This window comes from Lepisosteus oculatus, chromosome 27 (assembly GCF_040954835.1).
Source record: "Lepisosteus oculatus isolate fLepOcu1 chromosome 27, fLepOcu1.hap2, whole genome shotgun sequence".
NCBI lineage: Eukaryota > Metazoa > Chordata > Actinopteri > Semionotiformes > Lepisosteidae > Lepisosteus > Lepisosteus oculatus.
Window position 1 is genome coordinate 4,521,787 of NC_090722.1, and position 24,008 is coordinate 4,545,794.

General features: G+C 52.8%; 1 protein-coding gene across 6 annotated transcripts in view; it reads right to left on the reverse strand.

The window, feature by feature from the left end:
• Positions 1 to 23,746, reverse strand: part of mef2d (myocyte enhancer factor 2d) — a 75,761-nt gene extending 52,015 nt beyond the window's left edge. For 3 of the 6 annotated variants that reach the window (XM_069185213.1, XM_069185215.1, XM_069185210.1), the window contains exon 1: positions 23,539 to 23,746. The gene's annotated coding sequence lies outside the window, so the exon portion shown is untranslated. The remainder of the gene's footprint in view (positions 1 to 23,538) is intronic. The other 3 variants (XM_069185216.1, XM_069185214.1, XM_069185212.1) reach the window with 2 other exon arrangements.
• Positions 23,747 to 24,008: the final 262 nt, after the last annotated feature.

Genomic DNA, 24,008 nt, shown 5'->3' on the forward strand with positions numbered 1-24,008 from the left:
CTGCTGCTGTATAGGAACATGCTGTTCCTATCAGAATTATACAGCTACACAGAAGTCAATACTACAGTCGTGCACAGACACGGTATTCACTACTACAGATACATGGTAGCAAGGAACACAACTCATGCACCCTTAAAGCTTAAGGTATTTCAGATGGGACCCTGTGAAGTGAAGCACCGGCCTATCATCATGCCAGCCCTGAAGCAGACAGCAGATCACTGCTCTTGTCACAAACTAACAGCCCCCGCTGACTGTCAAAAATACCCGACTCCCACAACAGCAGCACACAGGACGTCACACAGCCTCTCCTCAACCTGCTGTCCGTTAATTCTGGCTAAACTGCTCTGACTTATTGATCCACTGCTGATGAACAGACACTGGTGGGAGCGAGTCTGTATCAGACACACCCACAATGCGAGTCTTCCGCTACTCCAGAGATCCGTGTGGTTACATTTCTCAACACACCTGAGGGAGGGCGGCCCTGGAACTCCGACATGGGTACAAGGTTGACATCCCTTCCAAAGCCCTGGCCTCTCAGGAACCGAAAGCAAATTCACAAATCCGTCCCAGAAAGGGAAGTGAAACCGATCAACCTGCGATCGCGGACTCAGCTGGAGCAAAACCCAGAGACGACCTTGTTCCTCCAGGACCATACTGCTCGAGACGCTGTAAATCGCAGAGCGATCTCACTTTCACGGGGGAGAACTGCCACCAGAGAGCCCGCCACCACAGAACGGGGTCCCCTGTACAGTGGATAGGCCGCCCGCAAAACAAACACCGGGGCACGAGGGCAACTAGGGCTGCCTGACTAATTTCCCTGTCGCCAGCACTCCCACCCTGGAGCAAACCGGCTACGGCTGTGGAGAAATGTCCGTTCTCCGTCCAGGTGAGGGCGAGATCACCCTTTCGGCGGAGTGGCTTCTAGCTGAGGTCAGTGCCCGATTTCTCCACGAGGGTCTCCTTCCTTTCCCACAAACGCCAAACAAAGACCCCTCTTGAAGAGGTGGGACGTACTGTGCTTGGGAAGAGATGCACTATACCCTTGTCCACACTGGTCTCTGGTGCCCCCTGACACACCTTGACAAGGAGGACAGATTAGTGCCTGGTTCCACTGCTGGGAATGAGAGCAAAAAGCCATTGCCATGCCCTGGATATGTAGCCCGAGTCTAAATAACTCTGCACAGAGAGACAGGTGAAACTAAATGGCAGCTCTTCAGCTGCTCCAGTGCAAACCCTCTGAGCCATTACCTGGTACAAACTAAAACAATTGAATAAGATCCTTATTTGTTTGCCTAGAAAAGCCAAATAATAAAGTGGGGGTTAAACAGACTAGATTGTCAAACACCACGGGGAGATACGATGTGTCTACCAGTAACTCTCTCTTCCTTGAAAATCGACACCGCAGTCGGTTCCAAACGGCCGCCGATGGCTGGTCTCTGCCGCCCCAGCTGAGCACCCTGCAGCCTGCACCATGTTCTCTGAACGCTCCTTCGTTCAGATTCGCTGCACGCAGGCGGCTGGCTTTTTATGGGCAGGGGAGAGGGTGGTGCAGATGAAGAGCTCTGACTAAACTCAGCTGAAGTGCAACATCTCCCAGTGCCGCAGGGTCAGACCTACCGCCAGGGTCTCTTGAAAACAGCCCCGGTCCTCTATTAGTGCATCGGGCTTTTCAGCAGCTACACAGGAAAGACCCAGGTGCAAGCCAAGAGAGTAGAATAAGTCCTAGTGAATGTTTACTGCTGGTAGATTGGCCTCTACCCCATACTGTCCCACCTTACAAACACTTCAGGCTCACTCTCACAGCGTGCACTGCGCTTTAACCACTGGAAAAGTCTAGAGCAAAGAAACGTACCATGCAAAACCTGCATAACAGTTGGGGGGTGGGGTTAAAGTACCATGTACACCCAGTAACCCTAACCTCCCTGCTGTAAAGGTCAGGGGTGAGCGAGCGAGCAGTCAGCTGAGCTCTCCACACTGCTGGGCTCGAGGCGGGCTGGGAGGAAACCCTGAGCTCTTGCACTACCCGAACACACGGAGTCGAGAGCACAAATGCCGAAGAAGAACAGTCTGATCTGTCTCAGGCCTCTGGGGGCTGCAGACTTGCAAACTCGTAGCGCAGATCTTAGAGCTCCTTGTGTCTGTCAGCAGCTGCAGGGTCGGGCTCCTGATTACGGGGCTGTGGGTTCAAATCCCAGGTGGGTACAATGGTTTCTGTTCCCGCGAACACGGGGTACGCGTTCTCTGGGACAAACCCAGATGAGCAGCATTTTCTCATGTGAAGATACAGGACCCCGTGACTCCTGCTTGTCGTCTGTCAAAGAAAGAATAAATGTACTCTTAGCGCCTCACCATGCACAGTGTATTCTTCCAAGATCAGGCTAAGCCCCTTCTTTCAGATTCGCTTTTCAGTCTTGCCAGACTGGCTTCTCGGCAAGGGCAGAGCCAAGCCTGGACTGAACCCCTCCTTGCGCAATTCAGAGCGTGGCGGCGGCAGGGAGACTCCTCGACGGGAAATCCAGGATACTGGATCGAACGCTCCAGCCCCATCGGACACAGGGGATTTCGGGTGAGCTTTTCCCGCTTTCCAGATTTTCCAGGACTGAACTGCCCTCTTTTGCATTTACCTTGTGGAGGACGCCCAACTTGCTCCGTCACAGGCTTCAAAACCCTGTGCAGCAGCAAAGTTCTTCCCCCCTGCCCCCTGACCCCTGCCCAGGAGTTCCCATCCAGCAGGCCCTTGTGAAACGCACAGGCAGCGTGGCAGTGATTGCCACGCCTGATGCAACAGGATATGGCTCATTGTTTTCAGAGACCGATGTTGTGCCACGCTGGGCAGAGGGGAAGGCTCACACCATCTCCCACTCTGCTGCTCGGATTGCTCTGCGATGCCCTCCAGCGCCCTCCAGTGCAATTACCTTTGCAGAAAGTGACACCTTACTCGCACAATAAGCTTCAAAACCCTGCGCAGCACAAAAAACCTTCCCCCCTACCGCCCCCCTTCCAGCTCCCCGAGCTCTCGGACACTGACAATGCTGCTTTATCACAGGGACCGTCTCTTCCTGTGACCCGATGCTGCAAATGCAAAAGCTGATTAAGAGCCAAGAAGGGATTAAAACGTGGAAAAGCTCTATCTCAGAAAGGGCAGAACTGGTCGTCGCTGCAATGCCCCCAAATGAACCTTGTGTTTATACCGGTGAAGGAGCGAGAGCTGTTGGTCACTTCAGGGTCTGTGAGAAAGAGGGAACAGCAGGCCTGTTCCCCGTACCTGGAGAGAGCAGACGGGCACAGACATGCGGTGTGGGTCAGGGAATGCCTGTACCCAGGCACAAAACTCCGGTCAACGATACTCTTCTGCGGACAGCATAGTAAAACAAAAGATTGAGCGTTCGGGCTTGGCTTTGTGTGGACAGAGCCGCAGATCCCTGGTGAAACTGGCAAAAGGGAGGTGATTAGGGGCTGGCACCCCATGATGAACAGTGAAGCACAAGTAGAAACCGCCAGGAAGGGCATTTAAAACCTCGAAAGAGAGGCGCTTCTTTGCGCAAAGGGTGGTGGGAGTGTGGAACAAGCTGCCCAGCCATGTCGCTGAAACCGATACCCTGGTTTCTTTCAAGAAACGGCTGGATGAGACTGGGATCAATCAACGACTAACCACCAACCGGACTGGACAGGCTGAATGGGCTCCTCTCGTCTGTAGCCGTTCTCAGTTCTTGTGCTCTCATGACCCCAGCCCTTACAGCAGCTGTAGCCGTTCTCAGTTCTTGTGCTCTCATGACCCCAGCCCTTACAGCAGCCAATGGCATCTGACTGCCCCGCGGTTTATATGATCCAGGGCATCTTACTGTAATTTGGATACAGGCTTTACACTGGGTTAATAAAGAAACAACAGATAAGATAACATTGTGACTCCAACATAATCCAATAAATTAAATTATTAAAACGTCAACAAGGCAGGAACGGCCTTGGTCTTGCCCTACCAGCGCTGTTCGAAGAGCAGCGCCACAGTCTCGTGCCATCTGCACCCCCCCCACACCCTTCCCAGCAGCCTTAGAACAAATACTGGAATGACTGGCTGATTACACACAGCCCCAGCTGGGAGCTTCACGGGTCCAAGCCCGAGGAGACTGAACGTTGTGGGTTTGTGTACAGCGATCCCTGGGGCTGTCTGATGTTCAGTCAAGCAGCCCCCACACACACACGCACGCACATACAACAGCCCTCCCCATCTATCTCTCAGACAGTGGCTCAGAAACAGCTGACACTTTTAACGGGCTTCAAACAGCTGACAGGCTACAGGTGCAGGGGGATGGGGGTGGGGGAGGGGACGTCGTTTACCCCCCTCTCCTCTCCACACCCACCCACACACACACCACACACCACCCACCTCCTCCAAGTACACCTGTTACTCGCTGGAGCCCCTGCTCAACTGCTGCTTTCCTGTCGTTCTGCACTTCACCACATTATGTTTCGCTGCTGAAGGTTTTGCAGGGATTACTCTACCGGGAAAACTCTTAACGTGGCCACTCCGGGGGTTAAAAGCTTTACAAGGCCCTACGCGTAAAACAAACAAGCCTTAAGAAAATCAGTCAAAACAAAATTTAAAACATTTAAAAAAAAAAACAAAGATCAAAACCTAATGCTGACACTACACAAAGAGTGGTGGGGGCCTGGAACCAGCTGCTCCAGCTGGGCTGTTAAAGTAAGATTCCCTGGGATCCTTTAAGAACAAGCCTTGCCGAGATCTGTGGATTTTACAAGCTACGAGGCGCCCAATGAGACAGACTTTAAAGTCTTTAGCCAATTTTCAGCTGTTCCTGTTAGTCAGATCTGCGCAAGAACAGGTTAAGGCTCTGGAAGGGGCTGGGGGTTGAGTACAGCATAAAGTCCTCCTGCAAGCCGAAGGCAGCAACAGCAAGGTCCTGGTAGCAGCGACTTGCCCTGATCCCACGCCCCTTCCTCAAGAATTCCCAGGCTCGCTCTCTTCCCGAAATTCTCAGTGCAGCCACCACCACCAGACCCTTTCAAAGGTCTCCCTGCTCCGCTCCCCTGAAGGTGACCCTGCTGCTTGTTTACGGTGTTATCCAACCAGGGACTTGGACAATCACCTGTTCAAGGCCATGCCCTTTAAACGGGTGGCTGTTTTGATTTTCAATAGCAGCTCTTCAGGATAAAATGGTAGTCTGTCTCGTCTGCCACAGCAGCAGACTGAAGGCTCGAGTTTTCTCGGGAACAGCCTAATGGAACTTGTTTAATCAATGCATCGCAGTGATGTCTTGAGCGCTCAGAACGCAGGAGATCCAGCTGGAAATCGCGGCGAACTGATTGAAATGAACAGACTTTCAAGGAAAACTTTATATGGAAACTCTGGGGTTTTGCTGAAGCGAAAAGCAAACATGCTGACAAGGGACGAGCCTTCAGCTGCTCTTCTGACCCCCCAGCGTGGCTGCAGAGTCAAGACAGGGTGACAAGCTGTTGAAATGAATCTTAATCAGGAAATAAAAAGCGTTACAGCCAAATTGCATCCACAAGGTGCACACTCTGGGGCTGCAGAAAACAATCTTAAACAAACTGAGGCAGGACAAGAGGGGGAGGGAAGACGGTGACGAGTATTAACAGGGTTTGGAAGTGGTTCTCTTTGGAGAATCTTTCCAGCAGCCTTGCCAAAGAGCACAGGGAGCCTGAAAATGCCCTGCGCACGCAGTGCAGCAAGGATGGGCTCGTTCATTTATCATGGAGGCCTTTGCCCTGAGCCAGGGCTCTAGTGCAGGGATGCTGAAGGGGGGCAGGCGAAGGAGAATTTGAGCTTGCTTGATGCAGCTGGTTACAGTTCTGCTTCTTGGTTTACTGGGGCAGTGCAGAGCATGCCCCCCACAGCCGCCACCACAGCGAAGAGGAGGCGTGGGACAGGAAGAAGAGATGCTCGCAGCGGCCCTCCGGGGACCGCCGCAGAAGGTCAGGGGTCAGGAGAGCCAGCGAGAGCCTCGCCGGGCGAGGGGGCGAGGGGGCGGAGGCCGGCCGGCCGTTGGCTATGGTTTCACACTCCTGAGCCACTTCCCCCCCGCGGCCGGGGAGAAAGCAGAAGTGAAAACGCCAGCTGGGGCGGACGGCCGCGGGCGCGGGAGAGAGGCTGAGGGGCTGCCGGAGAGCAGGGCCAGCGTCCCGCAAGAACCCGTCCCAGCAAGGACAGAGGTCAGCGTCCCGCAAGAACCTGTCCCAGCAAGGACAGAGGCCAGCGTCCCGCAAGAACCTGTCCCAGCAAGGACAGAGGCCAGCGTCCCGCAAGAACCTGTCCCAGCAAGGACAGAGGCCAGCGTCCCGCAAGAACCCGTCCCAGCAAGGACAGAGGCCAGCGTCCCGCAAGAACCCGTCCCAGCAAGGACAGAGGCCAGGATCCATCCCACAAGAACCCGTCCCAGCAAGGACAGAGGCCAGCGTCCCGCAAGAACCCGTCCCAGCAAGGACAGAGGCCAGGATCCGTCCCACAAGAACCAGTCCCAGCAAGGACAGAGGCCAGCATCCCGCAAGAACCCGTCTCAGCAAGGACAGAGGCCAGGATCCATCCCACAAGAACAGAGGCCAGGATCCCACAAGAACCCGTCCCAGCAAGGACAGAGGCCAGGATCCATCCCACAAGAACAGAGGCCAGGATCCCACAAGAACCCGTCCCAGCAAGGAGAGAGGCCAGCGTCCCGCAAGAACCCGTCCCAACAAGGACAGAGACCAGTGTCCCACTGGGGACGGAGGGGTGCACACCCAACTTACAGAATACACAGAGAGAGACATTTCAATTCAAATACAAAGCCTTCATGGGGACACACTGGCTCACGCTGAAGCAACAAGTTCTAATAAGACAGCTGTAACAGAGGGAGAGCGTTCCATAATATTACATAAAATACCGACTTGAAAGCCTGATCTCAAATGCAGCCCCGTGATTACTCATCATTCCTGAGCATTATTGTTATGAAACACATGACTAATAGGAGAGGAAGGCACAGTGGAGCAGTGGTGAGCACCGCTGCCTCACAGCGCTGGGGTCCCGGGTTCAATTCTGGACTTTAGAAAACGGATGGATTAATACCAAAGCAGTTAACAGTTTTAACTATGCTGTAACTTTGAGAAAGTTGCATGGTTATCAATTGCGACTGAAGATGTAGGCATCCCTTTATTTTTATTCATTAATATTTATTGTAATCCACACTCTATATTACTTATATAGTACTTATCATCCATTGTCACCAATAAAGAGCAAATGCATACCCCATGGTTCCACGCGCCTGTATTCCACAGGTATCAGTCACACACGAGCACTTGTTTCAGTCATAAAGGGACAATATGTGGCCAACAAGTGTAGCAACACTCAATGAGCTAATCTTCCATTGCCCCAAAGTCCAAGTCTGAAGCAGATCCAGTGGATCACAGTTAATTTTCCTACAACACAGAAGCGGTCAGCACAGGTCAGCCTCGACCAGTCAGGGACAGCAGCAGGAGGAACACAGAGATTTAAGTGCAACATTCCCAAAATGCAAGACAGCTCCAGCTTGTTGGGCTGGGAATGGAGGTCAGGAGAGAGATCGGAGCTCAAGTCCATTCCCCAGTGGACTTCCAATCGAGGGAAAGCGAACATGAAATATAAAAATTGTCATGATTTTGCTGGGTGCCGTGTTCTGAGGAAAAATAGTAACACCACACGCTGGCCTTAAAAACAGCCAGCAAGGGTGTTTACTTGGAGCACATTTTCACAACAGGGGGTCAAAAACTTCATTTCAAGCAGCCTCTCCACTTTATCACCAAAATCTGGACAATGGCTTGCAGCTCCAAAAACTTGGAACAGATCAAACTACTGCCCAGTGGGGGACTTGCCCCCCGAGTTTAATATCTAACACAGGGGGGCACAGCTCCAGTCCTCCGGAGGGCCAGAGGGTTTCGTGTCATTTCATTATTTACTTAAAAGAACAACTTCAAGCCTTTCCATGCTCTTACGAAGCTGGAGACTCAAAGATGCTCAGAAAACCTTCTGGACAGAGGACCTTGAGGAACAGAGCTGGGCATCTCTGTTTACAGGCACCCAGTGAGCTGCCAGCAAGAGAGAACATGCGTGTCCTGCCCACTGTGTCTCCCCCTGGCACACAGCCTGTCCCAGACAACAGCAATGAAAGGCACCAAGCCTGGAGGGCCACAGCTTTAATGTAATAACCATTTAAATAATACAAACAGTAGCTCTAATCCTCCAGGGAAGCCAGGAGTGAAACAATAAGTCTTTCCACTCCTCCTCTGAGCCTGGTACTTCAACCCTAGGTTTGCAAACATGTGTGACAGGGAGGCAGTGTGGGGTCAGTGGTGAGAGCCGAGGCACTGGGAGAGACAGAGGGAGGCAGTGTGGGGTCAGTGGTGAGAGCCGAGGCGCTGGGAGAGACAGAGGGAGGCAGTGTGGGGTCAGTGGTGAGAGCCGAGGCACTGGGAGAGACAGAGGGAGGCAGTGTGGGGTCAGTGGTGAGAGCCGAGGCACTGGGAGAGACAGAGGGAGGCAGTGTGGGGTCAGTGGTGAGAGCCGAGGCACTGGGAGAGACAGAGGGAGGCAGTGTGGGGTCAGTGGTGAGAGCCGAGGCACTGGGAGAGACAGAGGGAGGCAGTGTGGGGTTAGTGGTGAGAGCCGAGGCACTGGGAGAGGGGTACAGTAGCTCATTCCTGCACCACTGCCACCCTTGGATAGACACTCTAGCAAGCACTCCAGAGCGAAATAAGCCTCATTGATTTTTGCTCCGATTTGGCCCTAGAGCAGCACCACACATACAATCCCCTGTGAGGGATCAATTTACAAGCCAAGGGCTCAATATCTGTGGTCTGTGTGTCTGTCCCACAGCAGAGAGCATGTCCTTTTCTGCGACAGCTAGGCGGGGTTACAGAACACTTCACTCAGCCGTGAACAGCTGGGATCTGGCGTTCTCAGTGTACGCGGCTTTACATTTAGGTGTTAAAGAAACTGTGGGCCCAGTAGCATCTGCTCCCGCCTGCCACTCCACTTCCTGTTGGCCCCCACACTGTACTGTGAGTCAAACAGCAGAGCTTTCTTTCCTGCTCAGATTGGACGTGAACGTGAATTCTCAAAGCAGATGACAGGCGAGTGGGGATGGGAGAGGCAACCAGAAATAGAAAATCTGTGTGTTTTTATCTCTTTTGTTTTCTCTTGAACTTTGGAATCATTCCCACATAGCCGAAGGTACAGCAGTAACCCAAACACACCATCTGAAAAGGAGACGACACAAAGTGTGACCAGAGCCTCAGGTTGCTCAAAGCTGCCTAGATCTGGCGTGTTTGTGCGTGCTCCATTTTGTGCACGGTCTTGTACTGCTGGCTGCCCGACCAAGGCTGCTATTGGGGTAGCAATATCGGTAAAGGGAGGAAGAGAAAGGGGGTTCCAGAGAGGGGGGCAGCTTGACAAAGACAAAGAGAGAGAGAAACCGTCAGTCAGGGAGGGGGAGGTACAGGGAGAGAAAGGCTGAAATAGAGACAGAGAGCAACAGAAAACCACCAAAAGACAGAGAGAAAGAGACTGACCAGGAGTGACAGGGTGAAAGAGCGCGAGGCACAGCACAAGAAAAAGAGAGACAGACAGAATAAGACAGCGGCACTGAGCGGGGGGGGGGGGGGGGGGGGGGGTCGGAGGGTGTAATGTTACAGAGCCCAGCTCTCTTGTCTGCTGTTTCAGCTGTGCTGCGGCCAAGGCCAAGCCAGGGCTGATGGGAAGACGATGGCACTGCACCACCATCATTAGCACTGCTGACTGGCTGGCCCTGTCATGCCAACACGCTCACCCCCCCCTCTGGCTGCCCCTTGGGCACGGGCACATGCTCACCTATGCCCCCACGACCTACAACCTACACACTCTTGTCACTGCAGCTTCTGCATGCCTCAGGCTGTGCAAGGTTAAAGCCAGTGGATCTGCTCTTCTGCTTCCTTGTTGGCGTTCCTACAAGAGAGGACCGCAGATTGCTACAGGACCTAAGAGATTACAATATCCTAAACATACCAAGGTGTAAACTGTGCAATTGGCACTCAACATGGGTGAGATAACTGTTTTCTTAAAGAAGAGTCTGTATCTGGCTCTGCAGGCCAGCGTCGGGAGCCACTGCAGTGTTTGTGCTTCCTCCCTTTTACGATTTGTGTTTGATCCACAGAGGATAAACAACAGGTGTCCTTTTACCGAGCGGTATCAAATGCACTGGAAGAGCTCAGCTGTGCTCACAATGGCAAGTTAAACACTAGCGCCTCGGGTCCAAGGACACACGGAGGAGGTGGCAGCAATCAACACCAGCGCGCGATCCTGGCAGTGTCGGCGCTCACCGCATCAGCTACCGCCATGCACTGCAGCACAGCGACATCCGTCGTCTTACTGCGAGGGGAGACCACCAAGGGGAGACCCCTGCGGTCGGAACCTCGGTGTTAAAGTGCCGGTAGACGCCTCTTCCCCCCGGACCAGACTTTTAAAACCGATGACCTGTGTGGTGCTCACTGTTGCCCACCTACAGTTTGCCCTTAATGCCACAGCTTCTCATGTCTGCGCGCTGGGACTGCTGGGGCAGAATGGTGGCTACACGCTGCACTCCAGTGATGGAGGAAGTGAGCCCCTTTCAGTGCATAAAACCCTGCAGCATGAAACCCGCTACACAAATGCAATGCATTCTTAAACTGTACTTGTTCTTAATTATTCCACACTACACATGCAATTCTTAAATTGTATTTATTCTTAATTATTCCACTGATTTGGTAAAAATCAGCAACCCAGACCTCAAAATAGAATAAAAGGGCAAAATCCACTCGCACAGCAATCCAGCAAGCAGCGTCTCACAGGATGGCAGGAAAGCGAGGAGAGCTTTCTGCCACACAGCTGCACCAAGCACTGCGTTTAGCCTCCTGTACCCACCCTGACCTAGGACCGGCCACCACACCCTGCCCCCCTCCTCCACCCCCGCCAGCACACACTCACCTCTCCAGCATTAGGGGAGACGTTGCCATGGAGACGAGTCACGGCGCAAGGATGCCCGGCCGCCCCGGGGGCTGGGGTGCGATAACACATGGCAACACAGCACAGCCCAGCGCACACACACGCACACACGCGCTCGCTCCCAGTGTGGAGCAGGCTCTCACCAAGACAGTGCCAGCTCGTGCAAAGAGGATTATCCTCACTCACAAACCGGCACCGAGCACGTGTCCTCAGAACAAGGGGAGCAGCCCGAGGACAACACCGACAACCCCGGCAGCCCCGGAAAGCACCGGCCTGCTCCGATGGCAAAGGAGGCCCGGGAGCCCGACTGGGCTCGGCTTCTCCTCCTGCCCAGCAGGGGGGGCGGTCCGAACCGAACGGGCGCATTCCGACAATTTAGAGGAGCAGCACCTTGTCCATGTAAGCAGTTTTGCAGCGAAGCCGGATGACTGATCTGACCTCAATGCAAGAGAGCGAGAGAGAGAGAGTGCCCGTGTTGCTCCTGCGCTGCCGGTTAAGAGATTACAAAAAAAAGTGGAGCCGGCGTTGATAAATCCAAAGGCAGAAAGGTCAGCAGAAAAAAAATAAAACCACCTGGAGCCCTGGTCTTGGGCTCCCCTGTGTAGTGAATTGAGGGCCAAGGCTCAGCCAGCGCTCCCTGTATGTAGGTCACTGCCCTCCCATGAGAACCAGCGCCAATGGCCACTCGGGGGCTGTACAACTGACAGATACTCGTTTTCCCCCACATCAAGACAAGAGGCTTAATCTGGATCAGCCCCAAGCGCACCACGGCCTCCAACCTTCCAGCAGCGGAAATCCCAGGAACAGAAATAAAACTGGAGGTGGAGAGTTTTCTACACACTCTTGGACAAACTGTAATCCGGGACAGAAATAGCCTGGATGTGGCATTCACGACTTTCATTTACTAAATCAGTAAATGCACAGCCACCCGCCCACCCGCAAAAGAGTCCGGTTATTATTCTCTTCACCGGCAAGCTATTTAGAGCGATCTTACGGTTGTTCGGCTCTCTTTCTGCGTCACCAGAGCCTGTTTGGATAAACTGAGTCGTGTGAACTGGGTATTTTTAGACTGACGCATAACTTCCTAAAGGAGCGGTCTGGATCACAGGCAAGTTTGCCTCGCCGTTATTGAAGATAAAAGTGGGGTGTGCTCGGCGCCTGCCAGCAACTTGCTGCAATCGCTGATCACCCCCTTGCGCAACACCTCCTCTTCTTCTATAACAGACACCTCAAACATCTGTGCAGGAAGGCAAGCAAAAAAATGGAAGCCGTTCTGTGCATTAAGAGTGTTGGGGGTTTACAAACGTGCTCTCTGAGATCCTCCATAACACAGGTGGAACTGGGTCAAACAACGACACAAACACGGGCGATCTGGCTGAAAGACCTCTCTGGCTGCAGGTTGAGGCTGGATCATGTTACCGTGACTGTGTCACTAGTAGACTGCGACCAGTGTTCCATTACAGGATCCTTCCCTCCTCCAATCAGCGCTCGTTCAACTGTATGGGGCGGTTCTGCCCTGTGAGGGACACTCCCCTCCTCCAATCAGCACTGATAATCTAGCCTGGGGTGGTGCCACCAGTGAGGACGCTCCCCTCCTCCAATCAGTGCTGATATTGCAGCATGGGGCTACCTGATTGCCTACTCCCAATTAGTTACAGTACATCCAACAAAAACAATCATCCATTCAAAATCAAACACTCAACATAAAAGAGAAAGCAAAATCAATCCAAATCAAGCTTTTCCCCATGAGCTCAGATATCGACTCCAGCAGCACGCAAGGCGCCGGGCGCTTTTCCGCGAGCGAAGGACTTGACTTCGTCCAACTGAACCCCCTCGGCGAATCCGCGCGGCTCCGGCCCGTTCGGACCGATCACCAGCCGCGCTGGCCCGTCATTGGCCCCCGCCCCCAGCAAGCTGTGCCATCAATCTGCCAGCAGCTGAGCTCTCGGGCCATGTGCGTCTCGGAGCAGTGCTTGGCGGGGGGACAGGTACATCAGAGCACAGGCACGCAGTCAGGCAGACAGCAGAAGGGGGTGGGGGGGGGGGGGGATTTTCAGGAGAGCCTGTGAGGTGACTGAGTTAACCCCCCACCCCCCTTGCAGGGTTTGTTTGTACCTGAGCAGGCAGGAAGCAATCAGAGATTAAACTGTGACAGGAGGGCTCTGAACTGCACGGGCAGGCTGGTCTTATCGCAGAAATGCATCGTGCTGCCGGGCCAACTTCCCATCCGTGCGCTGGGTGGGGGGTGGGGGGATTGTGTGTGTGTGTGTAGTGGGGGGGGAGGGTTCTGCTTTGCTATACAGGCTAGACGCACTGTTGAAACCCACTGCGCGCTTCAGGATTGAAGATGTACAAGATCTGATGAGGCGTACCCAGCTGTGTGGGTGCAGGGAGGTCAGGAAGGCAAACAGACTCTGAGCTCCACAGTGCTGCCAGGCTCATGGCTTTGGGACTGACATGTTCTGAGGACAATCAGTACCAACAAAGTGAAAACGCAGATATGTACTTCACCTCCACCCAACAGTTACCTTAAACCCACCTCTGCTTATCCAGAAGCACTAACATCCTTGAAGTGTGTGGCTCATTTGCAAGGCACAAAGGACTTGGGCCTTGGTGACACAAACGGAAACGAGCAGGAAATGCATTTAAGACAGCAGGCTCCACTTTGCACCAAGTGTGGCGGGAGGTGGGAACAAGCTGCCCAGCCACGCGGTTGAAGGGGATTCTTGAATGATCACATGGAAACGTCTGGATGAGATCACATTAATAAGCTAATAGCAACTGAGAGATGACGATTTCTTGTGTTCTAAGAGGAGGCAAATGGGAAAACCCGGAACCCAGCTCAAACTGCTGTGCATCTGGAGTCTTACATCCATCCATGAATAGGCTAGTTTTCACCTGCTCTTACAGTCCTAATCTTAAATGAATTAATTCCTTAAAAACGGTTATAAAAGCTTCATTTGACCAGCATTACAAACAGGCTCTGAAGGACCCCTGGCCAATATTTTCCATGCTGACTTGGATTTCCCAACTTCTGGACAATCACATTATAATAATACACTTTTATATATTTTTATACACTTTTTTATATTTTTTTTATACAGCACCTTTAAAAGTGGCTTCTCGAAATGCCTTACAGAGAAGGAAAAAACAATGCGAGGAGACAGCAGAATTACTCAGTTACAACAAGGGTTGAGCATACAGTAGGAAAGCAAAGGGACAGCAGACGCAGGACCAGCTCAATAAAAGTAAAAGCCCTTCTGAAGAAGAAGGTTTTGAGCCTGGATCTGAAAGCTTTCTGGGAAGATGGCTCTCCGATAGCCTTAGGGACAGAATTCCAGAGCTCTGGGGTGCAGCAGGAGAAGGCCCTGTGACCCATAGTAATGTAGATGGGCCTGGGAGCCCACAGCTTGCCCACAATTAAAGCCTAAACAAAACTGGTTCTCGCTGGCGCAGATCAGAGCTGCCAGAGGACAGGACAGGGCTCCGCCTACACGCGCATCAGCTGGGGCTGATGAGGGGGAGACTCCTGCAGCCAGGAGCAGTCCTCCCCTCACTGCCTCCAGGCCCGCGTTCCTCCTTGTCTATTTTCTTCGGGTACAGATCTCATGTAAGGAAGAAAAGACAGCTTGACTTTCAGCCTTTTTGCAGCCAACACCTAAATCCATATATATCCCTATCCAAGCATCTTTAGGGCTTGGACAGGAGGGCTCACAAGACACATGAAGAGAGACCCTTCTCTGCAAAGAGCAGTTTACATACCAGGTTCCCGGCTGACGGGAGGTCCAAGGTTCTGGTTTAACTACAGGCCCTGTGATGGCCACCCAAACCTCCTTCCTGTGCCAGCGTGACGAGCCTCTCCCTCCCGATCTCCCGGCGGGGCTCACCCCAGCGCGGGCTCCGCCAGGTCGAGTCCGGGCGATTGTTCTCAGCCTGCCGCCTAAAGGACAGGACCCTCACCCAAGCGCTCAGCAGCCGCGCCCGCCCCCACGTCTTCAGCACAGGGCCCTGCGGTCCCCAGCATGAGCTCCGCACTGCCCCCCCCGTTGGACACGCTCATCGTCATCCTGTGTCACGCGAGCCTGCAAACTCCGGCGAGAAGGGCCGTTCGATGAAGCATGCTTCCTGCACTTTGGGGTTAAAAGAGGCGCTTCGCACACAAGGAATTCTTAAACTGTTATTATTAATTTTCCACTGACCAGATTAAAATCGGTAACCAAACTCACGAAAGAGAATGAAAAAGCAGTTTCAAAGTTTCATTTAGATTGGGATAACAAACCAAAGAAACAATCTTTTCCGAATCGTTCACTCCCAGAAAAGTGCCTGTGGAAAAAAGTGGCCTGGGCTACGTGCAGCCCACCCCTGCCACAACACAAGACCCACGACTCAAGTGGAAACTAAGGGGGCATTCAGAAATCCAGACCAGGAGGCACCTCTTTACACAAAGGGTGGCAGGAGACTGGAACAGGCTACCCAACCAGGATGCTGAAGCTGATTTCCTTCGGAAAACCAGATGGATGAGATCCTTGAATCAGTTATCTTCCCTCCAATCAGCCTAAATCGGTCCTCGGGTTCCAAATTCAAGACTTAAGATGTCGATTCAATTCAGAGATGTGTTGTGTAACCTCACAACAGAAGGTTTTCCTTAGTAGAGAGCTAGACCCAAATGTTACAAACAATTCCATCTCTCTAGATGAGAGCCAACTACCAGCACAGCTCCCTTACAGCCAATACCACTCCATCCTGCTGAGCTCCACCTATCCATTGTATGGGGCGTGCAGGTCAGGCTCTTCTGACACTACACCCATTCCGACGGCACTTCCTGTAGGGAGAGGTCCAGAAGACCCCTCCTGCAGGCGACGGACACCGAACGCCCAACACACAGCTGCTGGGCTCTGGATCAAATACTCAGCAACCTCACTGTGGGGAGAGACGGGTCTCGGGAAACAGGACTCTCGCGGCTATACAGAGGGAGACGGGAGATGAGCGAAGTGTCTTTTCAGGCTTCAGCTCCGGCCACACCGGGCCAGGGCAGCATGAATTAAAATTTTCACAGCTGGAACAACCTGATGGTTAAACCGCAGGGGGAAAAAAAAAAAAATCCATCGATTCCTCACAAATCAGCAGCCTCCTGTCCAGGTTCCAGAGGACTTAAACTGTCACCCCGGCCTACCCTGTCGTTTTCTTTCAGCCTCTGGCGTTAACAGCTTAACGGATCTCATCATGTGGAGCAGAGGTCGATCAGCAGTGATTTCATGTCTTACCCAGCCACTAACTGCAAAGGACTTGCAAAAGCCCCCAGGTCTGCGGGCCTCGATCAGTGGGGAGGCCTCTCTGAGCTACAGCGACACCTGCAGGGTTCTCCAGCCACTGCATACAGAGAAAACTGGGGGCTAGCCCTGCCCTGAGGGGGTCCCCAAGCTCGAGTGTGGACTTTGCTGTAAAATACGTGGGCCAGACTAGACCGACCTACCCCACGGTTCCTTCCCCGATGGGGCTGATGACAGCTGTCGGGGAACGAAGAGTTAAAAGAAAAAACCCTGTTTCTGTGTTTTTGTGTTGACAGGACTCGCTGGTGGGGGGGGGGAGCTGGTCTCAGCGGGAAAGCGCGGGTCACGATCGGCTCTGAGTCACCCGGGCGAGTGCGCTCCGAGGCGAGATTACGGACTCGGAAAACAAAACCAAGCAGGCGGCAGCTCGCGCAGGACTCAGGGAGGGGGGAGGGGGGAGGGGAGGCAGGCAATCACCCTGGCGATTAATCATGTTCACCCATCCTGGGGGGGGGAGTTGGATCGCCGGCGATCTCGGAACACGGGCCAGGATCACGACCAGCTCCCAGCCCGGGCCACGACTCGCCCAGGAATTCAGACTTTGGTTTTGATTTGCGGTATTTTATTTGGCAGGAGTTTTTATCCGAAGCGACTTACATTGGCACCTGTTTATACAGCTGGGGATTTGACTGCAGCCGGGGGGTGGTGGGGGTGAAGATCCCTGCTCAGAGGCTCAACAGCAGCGCCCCACTGGTAATCTGAGCCCCCAGAGCCCTGACCGCTCCTCTACACCGCCGCCTCCGGGGCGGCCATTCCTCGGATCTCTGGCCCATGGAGTCCTCCTGCTCCTGACGCTATGTGCCATGTTCCCCACATGGCGGTCATGCGGAACAGGAGAGCCGAGCAGAGCACGGTGAGGGAGAGGGGACCGCCTGCTCACCATGTTTTACCAGGAAACACAAAGGGGCACTTGGGCAGAACAGACTGATTTACCTGGGAAACTGAAACCAGTGACATTCCTGAAAATCCCAGGAAAATAAAAGGGTTTCTCAAAAAGAGTAGGGGTGTTACCCCAGTATCCTGGCCAAATTCCCCCCTGGCCTTTACCAGTCATGGCCTCCTAATAATCCCCCTCTCTGAACTGGCTTCATCACTCTGCTCTCCTCCCCACTGAGAGCTGGTGTGTGGGGGGCGGACTGGAGCATCATCCAGGTGGGGCTGCACACTGGTGGGGCTGGAGGGGATAAAGCGTTTTGAGGGGAGTGTCCAGGGAAAGAGCTGTCCAAGCGCAAGGAATAATCGTTCATTCTCTTCCCTCCCCCCAGCTTCCTCGTCCCCTTGCGCACTTCCCTGTTTCTGGCTGCCAGTGCCAGAGCCAGCGCCGGCCGACCCGGCCAGGGAGCAGCCTCGCGCCCGATAAAGAGAAGGACCCGGGGAGGGGTGAGTCACAACCAGAACCGCGGGGGGCCCCCGGCGCTGACCCACCCGCGCGACCGGGAGGCCCCGCCCAGACCCGGCCGTGTGGTGTCCCCCATGTCGTCTTCCCACCAGACACTCGAGTTGATCTGGGAGAGGAAAACGACCCAGGCGGGCCTGGAAACCAGGAGGCAGCGTACCGAGAGCCGTCTGCTAACGGCGCTGGTCCGACTGCCGCTTCGGCGCGCAGGATTAAACACCGGTCACGTGTGAAAGTGCAACCTCGCCCGGCCACCCACTAACGGCACAGCAGGAGGCTTTTGCATCGATGGCAGGGATCAACAAGACTCCTGCTGCACAGCGTTGAAATCCATTGCAGGTCTGGCCAAACTCGACACAAAATGTAATCGACCAAGTAAACAAACTCTCTTTACTGGAATTGAACGAACAGTTAACAACAGAGTCTCATCAGCAGCATAGCCTACTTGATTACACGTACTTCACTAAGAAGAAAAGGCCGACAACCGGCCGATCCGGTCCTGAGGTCGAACACACACACCTTGACCTTTCGATGACCCACGACTACCACATATAGAATCATTATCTTAACTTCAAACTGTCCGAAGCGGACATGTAACAAAAATGGAGTAAGACGGGTGACGGATCGGGATCCTGGACTCGGCCTGCCGTGTGTAAGGGCCTGCAGCCGGTGAAAACCCGGAATGGAGCAGCCTGCTGCGCAACGGGAGTCAGACCGGATTGAGAATCAAGCCCCTCGGGCTGTGAAAAGCGCTGCTCGTGCCAGGTTTGCACAAGGCTAGGGGACAGGCAGGCCAGCTCCTGACCGCTCCCTTATTTAGGCTGAAGAGCTGAGTCACAGGAAGGCAGCCCGAGTACAAGGCGGGGGGGGGGGACCCCTGCGTCTTCGGGATCTTGCACCAGCAGAGCCCCTCATCGCAGGCTCACTGATTTCTCTCTGAGGGTTATTATTTTTTTCAAAAGTTAGTTTCAGCTCTTAAAAAAAGGTGAGCAGGAAGTGAAATCAGCACCAGCCCTGTAATAATTCGGGAGTTCATTGTCAGCTGAGATGGGAGCAACTGGACTTCAGCAGAAGGCAAAACACTCCGCGTGGGAGTGTCTGATAGTGTGTCATTCCCACCTGTGCCTGTACATCACAGTTAACAGCCGCCCTGTTTCGGTGACCAGCTTTGTAGGTCAGGTGTAAGAGAGCAAAGCCATTTTAATAGCAGGTTATATAAAGTTGTGGGGACTCATTATTGGAAACAATCTACTTTAGCTGGAGTGTTTCTAAAACCCAGGCCCGAGTGCAGAGGACGAGCAAGCTGACATGGGGCAGACGCACCAGTTCACACTGGCGATTGAGAGACCGGCAGGGAAAACGCCAGAAGACACTGGAGTCCCTGAGGACCAGAAGGGAGAGTATTATGTGGTCAGCGTTCCCTAACCTGGCCCTGAGAATCCCACTTAGGGATGCCAGCCAACACCAGATCAATCAATCACTTTGACATAGAACAGGCCCTGCATGTTACCTCTAAACTTAATTAAATGAATGTACAGACTAAGCAGAATTGCATAGCTGGTTTAGTTTCTCATTGTCGACCAAGGGTTCCACTGATCAGATGGTCAGATGTCTTGCAAACAGCTCAAGTAAATCAAGAAAAATTAGAACAGGGCAACCACCAAATCTGCAATATGGCTAGCAACAAAATTAAGAAATAGTGCCAATACAAAATATACAAAAATAACAGCATCGTGCGTTGTGGTATATTTATTTTAGTAATGCCAAGCGATAATCAACAATTACAGTTCCTCTTATGTGCTGCCATTCAGAGGTGTTAAGATTAACTTGACCTAGACAAAGGCGCAGAAGAGAGGAGAGGGATCACTGGACACTGGACACTGGACACTGGACACTGGACACTGGACACTGGACACTGGACACTGGACACTGTGCTTGGCTGAGGAGCTAACGGTGATATTGACTGAACACCCCTGCGTCAGAATTACCCAAAAAAATCTTCCTCTAGGTTGATCACAGGTCCAGCTGCAAGCTCTAATCTAACATCAGAAGATTAGTAAAGAGAGCTTCTCTGGTCCAGAAAAGCCACTGTTATCTTCTGGACTTTGTTATAGTCACAGTTCTGCTTAATCAGAAGATGTTAACAAGCTCCCTTGAGCACAGATCATCGACCCTGAACATAGCCTCCAACACCAGCCCTGGAGAGCCCCATTCGTGTTTGCAGAATATTGGGAACACACGAAAGCTAACAATCAATTAAGCCGATTCACTTAATTGACTCCTTAATGGAATGAGCTCCTTGATTCTGACTGCTTTCAGAATCAGAAAGCATTCCCCCCCCCCAAAAAAAAATAATCTGAGCTTTGTAAATGACTTGTGAAACACAACAGGTCTGCCTCTGATGTGTAGGAACTGAAAACAAGGAGTTCAAGTTAATCCTATTAGGTCAATTTTGGGTTCAATCATGTAACAGCGCTCAATTGGAACAAACAAAACAGCAGGTGTGCTCAATTAAGGCAACTGTGGTCCTTGAGGGTTGAAGGGTATTGTGAATTATTCTCCAGATGACCGCTAAATCGCTCAGTTTAACACCACCTGCTTATCTGATCAGAATGAAATCGTTCCAGACGTGGAGAAATGAACAATTTAATGGTTATCCAAGAACCCTGTGGGAGCGCGGCTCTCCAGAAGCAGGGTTAAGACAACAGTGCACTAAAAGCAGTTATGTGTCGGTTTCGAGAGGTCTGCATTGATTCTGGCGGTGCGGAAACGCCGTGTGTCCAAGCCTTTTTACAGTTTCTGCAGCGAGGGTCTCCGTGGGAAATAACGAACTTCACTGCCTCTGCTCAGAGAGCAACTCCACTCGCCTCTGGCCCTGGAGAGCCACAGTCCACCAGGTTTAACAGCCAGCGCGTCAGCCTCAGCAAGTAAAGAACTGGCTAACTGGCTAACAGAGCCATTCAATCAATCAATCGTTTTACCAGGGGCAGTGCCCTTCACAACACTTGGCCACAGAGTGCTTGGCCGGGTGAAAGGAACAGCTGATTAACCGAGTCGGGAAGAGTTGATTTCGCCTGTATTCATTTGTCTTCCACAACAAGAGCCCCTCAACCTACAGCAGATAGGGCAACAGCGCAGGACACAAAACACCATTTCACAACATCGCTCCGTCGGAACTCGTCGGTCCGAACCGAGTCCAGGATGGAGAAAAAACCAGGAGGCCGGCGTGGCCCTGCGGGACCGGAAGGGAAATTCAGTGTTGCGCTGGCAGGACTGGGTCACAAGCCCAGGGCAGGACTGACAGGGATAAACGAGGGGGGCTGTGCGAGCTCACAGGCTGCAGGTGAACGCCCTCTACAACCGGAACGTCGCGTCTTCTCCCCCTGTCCGCGGGCCGCGGGCAGTGACCCCCCCGCATGCTGCCTGAAGCCCAGTGGGGCGTCAGGTCGGACACAGCTCAGGTTTGCCCATCACACTCCTTTCACAGTTCTGCACAGCTCTGATTTGAGCCCAGCATGGCTCCTGCCCTGACCCCTCACTGAAAGAAAAACAGGATGAACTGTAACTGATTGTTTTCAGCTCCTTAGGTGTGGGAAGTTGTTCAACCAGAGGACACAAGTGGAAACTTTGTACAAGTTAAAGCCAAGAACCTTTTTTTTTTTACACAAAGAGTTGTGGGAGTGTGGAACACGCTGCCCAGCCAAGCGGTTAAAGCCAATACTTTGGCTTGAGATACATGGATCAAATAACTGTTAATGGCTACAAATGACTCCTCTCATTTGTCTGTTTTAAAGCTCTTAACTACAGTACGTCATTTCCTAATTAAACATCTCCAGCCACTTTCAGCAGTTTGATTAAATACAGGGCCCAGTAGCAGCGAATCCCAGGACCAGAACCAAGGCTGCACTAAAGCGATGACCCAGCTTCCAACTCGAGATTCGGACTCAAAATCTGCTTTGCCTTCCAAATGAAGCGGGCGGGCCGGACGATCTGTTGTGCTTTTGCGAAGTCCGAAATCTATAGCAACGGGACGGACACGTTTCAAAACGGATCCCGTGTTTAACGGGTTTCTTTCAGCTGGGACATCAAATTAAACACGGCGAACGTTTTTTAAAGCTTCATTTTCCCTTTTGCCGCGATGGTCCTTCTGGGGCAGCGTCGACGAGAAGAGTTCACACTTCTGTGTTTCTATGGTGACCAGCGGGTTTGATATTTTCTCTCTACTGTACAGTACAGTATCCCTGGCGTCACAGCCACTTTAACGTCAATAGTGTGGGGGTTAAGTATTTATTAACAGTAATAATGATAATACTGATGGGGATTATTATTATTTTTTACCAAACACGGCGTTACTTGAGGAGAGGAAGGGGGAAAAGACTTTTTTGGCGGAGGGGGCGGGCGGCAACGAGACTCCGTGTCAACACAAAACGTGTGACGCCTTGTTTCCTTCACGTCGGGACGGGGCCCTCGCAGACGGAGCTCCCACAGTCGCCGCGTTAAGGGCAGGCGGTCGCCCCCTCCCCATTCTGTACCCCAACTCCTCCACACAGACCCCCTCGCACCCTCAACAAGGCGGTCTGGGGTAGGGTACAGCCGCACGCGCAGGAAAAGAGGGCTCGGGCACCCTCCGAAGCAGTGACGTCGTCGTCGTCAGCAGCAGCACGCAGACACGCAGCGGCTCGCGGCACGGTACAGCGCGTGTGCTGGGTTCGGCGGTAGGTCGGTCGATCCAAACCTCCCTAAAAATAACGGTCAGGCGAGTCGGGGGGTCCCCGTCCCACCAACAGCCACCCCACAGACTGGCTCCACACGCAGTGCGGGACTCGCCTGAGAGCCGCCCGCATTTCTTTCTCGAAAACGGATCCGGCCGGCGCTTTCGTGACGAAAACGGAGCTTTTGTTCGTCAACTCCAGTCCGCCGCCGAGGGGTCGTCTGATGGTGACGGTACAACCCGGGCGGCGGGAGAGTTAGCTTTCCTACGCGAATGGCCCCCCAAAAAGACGCTTGTTCTCGTTTTGCCAACTGTTTGATCAGTGCCAACCCACTTTCAAGGCATACCCTCCTGAGGAGCGATCCCTCATTTTAAACATCTCAAAACATTCATTTTTTTCTATGCAAGTAAATAATACAGCACACGAACCATTTTCCGAATAACCCCCCCCCACACATACACATACACGCGCGAATGTTATTTTGGAGCGGCGTTCAACTCATATTTCAGGAAAATACCACCCTGTCATGAAAAAAAAACAACAACAACACATCCACTCGAAAACGTGCCACGGAAATGAACACAGTTCGTCTCCACAGCGCGACCAAATCCACGCTGACAGCTTCAGCCGGGGGGTTTTGACAGCTCCTGTCACGACGGCTGGCCCTGACGACGACACGGAGCGCGGATCGCCCCCAGAAGAGCAGAGGGGGGGAAAAACAACCCCCACGCAATGTTCTCGGGGTTGGAGGACAAGGCGAACACGCAGAAATGGGTCTCGAACCCATCTTTGTTTCCCAAAGCCTCCCTGGGAGACTGGAGAGGGGTGGAGGGGATCGCCGACAGCCATTATAGCAACAGCAACGACAAGAGGACCACAGACCGGGCACGGAGAAAGCCGGAGTAAACAGCAAAACCGACGGTGTCCGGACCCGCTCCGGGGGCCAGATCGCACCGGCTGAGCACGACAAACTTGTGAAAAAGGGAGCGAGAAGCGAACCGACATTCGTGGGGCAAAACAAAAACAACCACAGCAGCAGCAGCAGCAACTGTGCGGACGTCAAAAACGCCAGAGGAAGGAATCTAATGTCTCACTCACCCGAGAATGTTTTTTTCCACAGCTGCGAGGCACAACGGGTAGCGCTATTTCCTTTACGATAAAAAAAGTATCAATAAAGGACGTCGTTCTGTTTTTTTTAAAAAAAGACTCCGTCCCCCTCTCTTTTTTTCCCCCGTCTTGGCTGTACAAGGTAACTATTTAGTTCAGTCAAATGATACAATGTAGAAAGTATCGTGCAATCTAACCTGGATGGCCCTCTTCTCCTGAGTGGCGTGTCCCTTAGCCAATCGCGGACGGCGGCTGGCGCGGCGCGACCAATGAGACGCGGGCAGAAAGGATAGGTTGTTTGTGTAAACGCGAGAGAGGAGAAGGGGAGGGAGAGGGGGGCTGTTCAAGTTTGACTGACGAGTGTGTATCCCTCCGCCTTGTCAATTAGATTTGCTTGGATTATTTGGAAGGAAATGTCTCTATTAAAGGTACAGGCCTTTTTTTTTCCGCCTTACATTTTT